Below are 7,594 nucleotides of genomic sequence, written 5' to 3'. Positions count from 1 at the left end.
GGATGAAGCCGCATGAGTGAAAAAGGTAGAAGAAAGACATACTCACATGACAAGAGTTGAAGGGCAATATATTCGGCTCTGTCGGCTGGGGATTGAAATTCCACAGCTGAAGGCTCATTTTCATGTGTTCACATTTATGGGGCAGAAGCCTTGAAGGAGAGGCCCTAAATATGCCCTTCTGGAAAGATGACTCTGCATCTTTAGTGTCTCCTGTGGGAAATGTAATAGAGGTGGGACAGATCCAAGTTTCATGGAGCCTGAAGCTTATGCAATTTGTGGATACTTTAGGGAAAAAAAGCAAACTTAAAAATGTAAAATTAGGTATGAATATAAATATTTATTTACATAAGAAAATAAATTTTAAAAATATCCATTTTAAAAAGCTAGCAAGTACAGGCATGCCTCAGAGATACTGTGGGTTTGGTTCCAGACCACTGCAATAAAGGGTATATTGCCATAAAGCGAGTCAAATGGATTTTGGTTTCCCAGTGCATACAGAAATTATATCTACACTGTACTGTAGTCTACTAAGTGTGCCATAGCATTACGTCTAAAAATGTACATCCCTTAATTCAAAAATACTTTATTGCTAAAAAGTGTTAACCATTATCTGAACTTTCAGTCAGTCGTAATCATTTTGCTGGTGGAGGGTCTTGCCTCCATGTTGACAGCTGCTGACTGATCAGGGTGGCAGTTACTGAAGGGTAGGACAGTTGTGGCAACTTCTTTTTCTTTGTTTGTGTACGTGTATGTGTGGTACGCGGGCCTCTCACTGTTGTGGCCTCTCCCGTTGCGGAGCACAGGCTCCGGACGCGCAGGCTCAGCGGCCATGGCTCACGGGCCCAGCCGCTCCGCGGCATGCGGGATCCTCCCGGACCGGGGCACGAACCCGTGTCCCCCGCATCGGCAGGCGGACTCTCAACCACTGCGCCACCAGGGAAGCCCTGTGGCAACTTCTTAAAATAAGACATCAGTGAAGTTTGCTGCATTGATCGACTCTTCCTTTCATGAACAGTTTCTTGGCGGCGTGCAATGCTGTTTGATAGCATTTTACCCACACTAGAACTTCTTTCATAAGTAGAGTCAATCTCTCAAACCCTGCTTCTGCTTTATCAACTAAGTTTATGTCATATTCTAGATCCTTTGTTGCATTTTAACAATCTTCACAGCATCTTCACCAAGAGTAGATTCCATCTCATTAAACCACCTTCTTTGTTCATCCATAAGAAGCAATCCCTCATCAGTTCAAGTTTCATCATGAGATTGCAGCGATCCAGTCCATCTTCAGGTTCTACTTTTTTTTTTTTTTTCTGAGACAAGAATCTCTTTTTATTTAACATTGCAGGGTTAGAAAGTAAGGACCAGGCAGAGCAGGAGACAGTACAAATAATCAAATGGAATATAACCCTTACATTTTCATTTGAAAGACAGAAAAAAATAAGCTTTAAAGTGACATGTGTTTATTGTATGCCGTATCAAAGCAAAAGATATGGACATAGATATACAGACATAGATATAGATACCACATTTGCTTTACCTGTTCATTCATCAATGGACAATTAGATTGTTACCATGTCATGGCTGTTGTGAATAATGCTACAATGAACATGGGGGTGAAGATATCTCCTCAAGATCCTGATTTTGTTTCCTTCAGATATATGCCCAGAAATGAGACTTCTGGATAATATGGCAGTTCTGTTTTTAATTTTTTTTTTTTTTTTTTTTTTTGGCGGTACACGGGCCTCTCACTGCTGTGGCCTCTCCCGTTGCGGAGCACAGGCTCCGGATGCGCAGGCTCAGCGGCCATGGCTCACAGGCCCAGCCGCTCCGCGGCATGTGGGATCTTCCCGGGCCGGGGCACGAACCCGTGTCCCCTGCATCGGCAGGTGGACTCTCAACCACTGTGCCACCAGGGAAGCCCTGTTTTTAATTTTTTAAAGAACCACCATAATGCTTTCCACAGTGGCAGCACCAATTTAAATTCCCACCAACAGGGTTCAAGGGTCCCTTTTTCTCTACATCTTTGCCTACCTTTTTAATCTTTTTTAAATTATTATCATAGCCATCCTAACAGATGTGAAATGATATGTCATTGTGGTTTTGATTTGCATTTCCCTGATGATTAGTGATGTTGAACACCTTTTTGTGTACCTGTTGTCCATTTATATGTCTTCTTTGGAAAAATGTCTATTCAAGTCCTTTGACCATTTTTACGTTGGATTATTTGGGGTTTTTTTGTTTTTGTAATTAAGTTGTATGAGTTCCTTATATATTTTGGAAATTAAGCCCTTACCAGATATCTGATTTGTAAATATTTTCTCCCATTCCATAGGTTGCCTCTTCACTCTACTAATTGTTTCTTTTGCTGTGTAGAAGCTTTTCAGTTTGATGTAGTCTTGCTTGTTTATTTTGCTTTTGTTGCCTGTGCTTTGGGTGTCATATCTGAAAATTTATTGCCAAACCCAATGTCAAGAAACTTTTTCTCTATGTTTTTTCTAGGAGTTGCATGGTTCCAGGTCTTACATTTAAGTCTTTAATTCATTTTGTGTTAGTTTTTGTGTATGATATGAGATAGTGGTCCAGTTTTCCCAATGCCATTTATTGAAGAGACTATCCTTTCCCCATTGTGTACTCTTGGGACCCTTGTCAAAGATTAATTGACCACATCAGGCTCCACTTCTAATTCTAGTTCTCTGGCTATTTCTATCACATCTGCCATTACTTCCTCCACTGAAGTCTTGAACCCCTCAAAGTCATCTGTGACTTCTTCCAAACTCCTGTAAATGTTGATATTTTGACCTTTCCCCATGAATCATGAATGTTCTTAATGGCATCTAGAATAGGGAATCCTTTCCAAAAGGTTTTCAATTTACTTTACCCAGATCCATCATAGGAATCACTACCTATGGCAGCTATAGCCTTACAAAATCTGTTTTTTACATATTCATTCCTCATCTCACCTGTCATAGTCTATCCAGACCCAAAGCATGACCACAGGGTAACCAGCTGAAAATGCACCAAGTTCTTTAGCCTACAATTCCTGTATTGATTGATTGTCTAATTGACTAAAGTATTTCTTGATTCAACAAACCTTTATTTGTAGTTTTTTACTTTGTTCTAGGTGCTCTTCTGGACTCTGAGTATAAGAAAGAAGGAGAAATTTTGCCCTCCTGGAGGAGCTCAGAGAGCTTTTTGTTCCAGGTCTTACTGATAGAGAGTAGCAGAGTCAAGGTGAGAATCCAGGTGTCATGATTTCTGGCTTAGTGCCTTTGCTATAAGGCCACATTGTTTCTGAAGTTTAACAGTCTGACCAATACCAAAAGCAGAAAATGCTTCCCAGTGATGTAAACAAATCAGTACCTCTAATTTATGGTAGGTTACTGAGGGCCTCGGTATTCTGGAACTATTAAAAGTAACCTGTGGAATCTGAGGTAAGGGGCCCTAAAGTCCCTACAATAGAGATCCAATTCTAAACCTAAGAAACATCCCCAAAGACAAGTGCTAAAACATCAAAGGTATTGGTTTTAAAATATAAAAGCACAAAAGCAAGTATTTAAAGTATCAAGACAAGTATTTAAACGTAATTGAGGTCCTTTCTTAATGACTCAGTTAAAGCGATTATACACGTGGGAGATGGGATATCTTCAATTTCCAGCTTGAGCAGCTCTTCCTTACTCCTTGCTGTAGAGAGAGACTTTTAAGACTTGGTGGCTGATTGCACTTGTACCTCTTCATCAGGAAAATAAAGCACTCAAAGCAGGGCAAAGGGGACTCACAATTTTTGAGTGTCATTGAGGTGCCCTGAGTTTTATGCGTGTTGTGTCATTTAATCAACAAAACAGTCTTATGTGGTAGGGATTTTTGTCTTCATTTTACTGAAAACTAAATTCAATTTTTTTTTTTTGACCGTGCTGCATGGCTTGTAGGATCTTAGTTCCCCAATCAGGGATTGAACCCGGGCTCTCAGCAGTGAAAGTGCAGTCCTAACCATTGGACTGCCAGGGAATTTCCTAAATTCAAATATTTTAAATACTATGCCCAAGGACACAGTTTGTAAATGGTAGACTCAGAAATGATGGGACTTCCCCGGCAGTCCAGTGGTTAAGACTCTGCTGCTTCCATTGCAGGGAGCAGGAGCCCTGGTCAGGGAACTAAGATCCTGCATGCTGTGTGGCATGGCCAAAAAAAAAAAAAGGTAAAAAGAAATGAAACTAGGCTGGTTTAGTTCCAAGGTTCATGTTCTTTGCAGCATACCATGCCACCTTCAGGGATAAGAACAAAATTTAAAGGAGAGAAAAAAAACCCTAAAGATGAAGTAGGGAAGATTATAAATAAGGAAGGGCTAACATTTAGATATTTTTTTTAATTAACAGATATACCAGCAGAAGGGCTGGGCTTATAATGTTTGTTATTCTCTAATCAAACATCACTTTTCAACACGTGGTGCCAGGAACCAAGCTCAGGTCCCTCCCTTACTTGTCCTGTACCCAGGAGCAAATTTTCATACTCATTGAGAATTTCTGAAAGATTCTGCCTTCATCAAGAAGTAGAAAGATAAAATCCTGTGCTCTGGAGGCAGAGAACCTGTGTTTAAATACCACATTTGCCACCAACTAGATATACGTAGGCAGATTTTTTAACTTTCTTGTGTTTGAGTTGTCTCAATGGGGATGATAATACTAAAGCCTCACTCCTAAACTCATGGGGAGTAAATAAGATGATATGTAAAAAGAATCTAATATGGTGTCTAGTCCAAAGTGAGTGTTCAAAAAATGTTGGTTTTCCTATTACCATTTTAAAACAAAACAAGCATGATAGGTATAAATTGCTTCTCTATACCCAGAGGCAAGAAATGACACATCTCTTTATATTGTAAACAAAGTTTGGTCCATTTCAAGGATTAGTAAAAAGTCCCCTGATGAATTTGGAGATCTCACTCCTACCCTTTGGAGCATATATGTTTAGAGTTTATGAGTCTCATTGGAGGAAGATCATTGTTGATGTCCAGGCTTATGTGCCCTATTCAGAGATGATGGCTCTACTACCCAAATCAGGCCTCTTCACCAAGCACTTGTTGTCATTTCTATCCAAGGTTCTATCACTCATTTGATTGTGGCCAGGTCACCACCAATCCCATAAACCCAAATCCAAAGGTCTTCTTTCCCAGTCTTTGGGGTCTAACCAGGCATTTTGAGTCTGAGTCATTCCCTCTTCAATATCTTCTGTTCCTACCTCTTCTCAGATACCTGAGCCTACATCTCCTTAACACACAAGCCTCTGTAGTTATCACCTTCAAAGAGCCAAAACTTGCCTGGCATATTCTCTTCTCTGGCTCTGAAGAAAAGGCTTTCTTTCTTCACCAGGGGGTAGTGGTAAGGCAGAACCCAGAACTTTAGAAACACAATTCTGGTTTATCCTTACTGACGGAAGAGGAGAAACTTTATTATTTTCCGGTGAGATGGCATCAGAAAAAAACTCCAAGTAACAAGAAACTTTCTCAATAAATTACCTTGTTAAATACATATATATACACTTATATATATAAATATATATACATATATATACACCATTTTATATATATAAAACCAGCGTATCTGTAAGATACTGTAGGAAATGCAAGGAACTTACCCTCTAGTTAGGAAGTGAGACCTAGTCAAGATAAAACAACTGAGACACTTCTGACCTTCCTTCTATCAAAAATCTGAATATCCTTGAAGTGATTTTAAAACATGACAATTTTAACTAAGCACTAGTTTGGAGAGTCACATCTCTGCCTGAAAATATACTTTGATGGCCATAATCTTTGTCTTCCTGCTTCAGTGACGTGGAGACGGATTGGATGCCAGGGTGACAGAGAATCTTCCTAGCTGATTAGGCTTCTGTAGACATAACAAAGGCCATACTTTAAATTAGCTCCAACAGTCTAATCAGAATGAACAGACTACTTGGGTCTGTGATGAAGACATACTGGCAGCTGATGAAGGCTTTCTAGAGGGATTTTGGTGAAAACCCAAAGTATATTAATGCTGAAAGCAGTTTGATTCCAGTGTAAGGATTAAGGGTGATTTAGAAGGAAATGTTTATGCTAACAATTCATTTCTATTTTAATTTTCTTTCAAGTTTGTCTTTATGTATTAGCTTTAAGAATCATGCAAGATAATAATTTTTCTCATCTCTTTCATCAGTGGTTTAAAAATATTAATTCGTTAAAATAATCACACTCAGGAGCATTTTGATATCTCAGACCACCTCATCAGGATGCCCACTACGATCTGGGAGGAAAATGTCCTGACTGCAGATTCATGTCTTTTGGTTCAGGAAACCAATTGCATCTTGATTCTACAAACTTGAGCACCTTCATAATCTAAGGAAAATCTATATCGCTTGTTATTTGAAGACACTGAACTTACTCTCATAATGAACTTTTCCAGAATACATCTTTTTTTTTTTACATGTTTTTAAAAGTAAATAGAAAACTATCTTAAGTTGGGTTTCCTGGGAGATAAAATTTGCGCCAGAAGTTTCCATGCAGGATGTTAACTGAGGAGTGCTCTTGGGATCAACACCTGTGATGGAGAGAAAGGTGGAGAATGGCAGAGGGAAGGGTTGAATTGTGATGCCATCACACCAAAGCCTCATTGGATCCTGAAGGGAGTTCTGAAACTGGGATTCATCTTCAGAGTTGGACCTTTATTCTTATTCATCAAACAATGAGTGGATTTGGGCTGCCCATGAGAAGGGGAGGTGCCCTTGAGTGAGGCTCCTCTCCTGTTGTGGGCGAATGCCAGTGAAGGACTCAACTGAGGACCTTCAAACATTAGCTGAGGCTCCTAGCATCCATTACAGTCTACCCCTTGAGTTTTTCAGATCCATTTTTTTTTTTTTTTCAGATCAACAGCTTTATTGAAAAACGAAAGCAGAGCCCCCCCTTCCCCCCACCCCGATCATGGCGGCATCGGCCTCAGGCTCTGAGCATCCAGGCATCCTAAGGGTAGAAGACGAGATCAGGGATCAGGTACCAGAGTCCGGAACATGAGAGCGGCCGCAACCGGGCCCGGAGCGGTAGCACGTGTTGGGGCCTGGGTTTCACCTCCCCGCACAGCGGGCCGTGAGCTGAGACCCCGGTGGCTCTGGGCGCCGAGTCTCACCTGCGGCCACGGCCAAAGCCGCAGGTGATTTTCAACCAACGCCGAGATCCATTTGTTTTGCAGGATAAATTCTGGGAACAATTTCTCTAGAATTCTGATTGGTCTCTTTCTGGGGGAACACTTGCCTGAGAAAGGTTAGTGGGATGAATTACCAGCCCATCTCTGCAATTGATCTCAAGGCTGCAATAGATACTCTTCTTTCCTTCCTCTACTATCCTTTGCTACCCATTTCTCCCACTCTTGGCTACCATCTCTCTTGGTTTAGATTACTTGACCTGGTAATCCAGACGTCAGTCCCGAGGAGTCTAAATCCCTGGTCACTATATCCATGGCTCTTGCACATATCCATTTATCAATAAAATTGGCAAGGGAAAAACACAAGACATTCCAGTGGATCACCTGAGTACTACACATATGCCTTCATTGTTTAAGGGTAGCCTTATCAC

At 40.6% G+C, this 7,594-nt stretch overlaps 1 non-coding gene across 1 annotated transcript; it reads right to left on the bottom strand.

Moving 5' to 3' along the window:
* Positions 1 to 7,067: 7,067 nt before the first annotated feature.
* LOC115844420 (small nucleolar RNA ACA64) lies at positions 7,068 to 7,188 on the bottom strand. The gene has a single exon (XR_004036109.1). It is a non-coding gene; the product is annotated as a small nucleolar RNA ACA64 (small nucleolar RNA).
* Positions 7,189 to 7,594: the final 406 nt, after the last annotated feature.

This window comes from Globicephala melas, chromosome 10 (genome assembly GCF_963455315.2).
Source record: "Globicephala melas chromosome 10, mGloMel1.2, whole genome shotgun sequence".
Classification (NCBI taxonomy): Eukaryota; Metazoa; Chordata; class Mammalia; order Artiodactyla; family Delphinidae; genus Globicephala; species Globicephala melas.
This window is presented reverse-complemented; position numbering and strand designations above follow the sequence as displayed.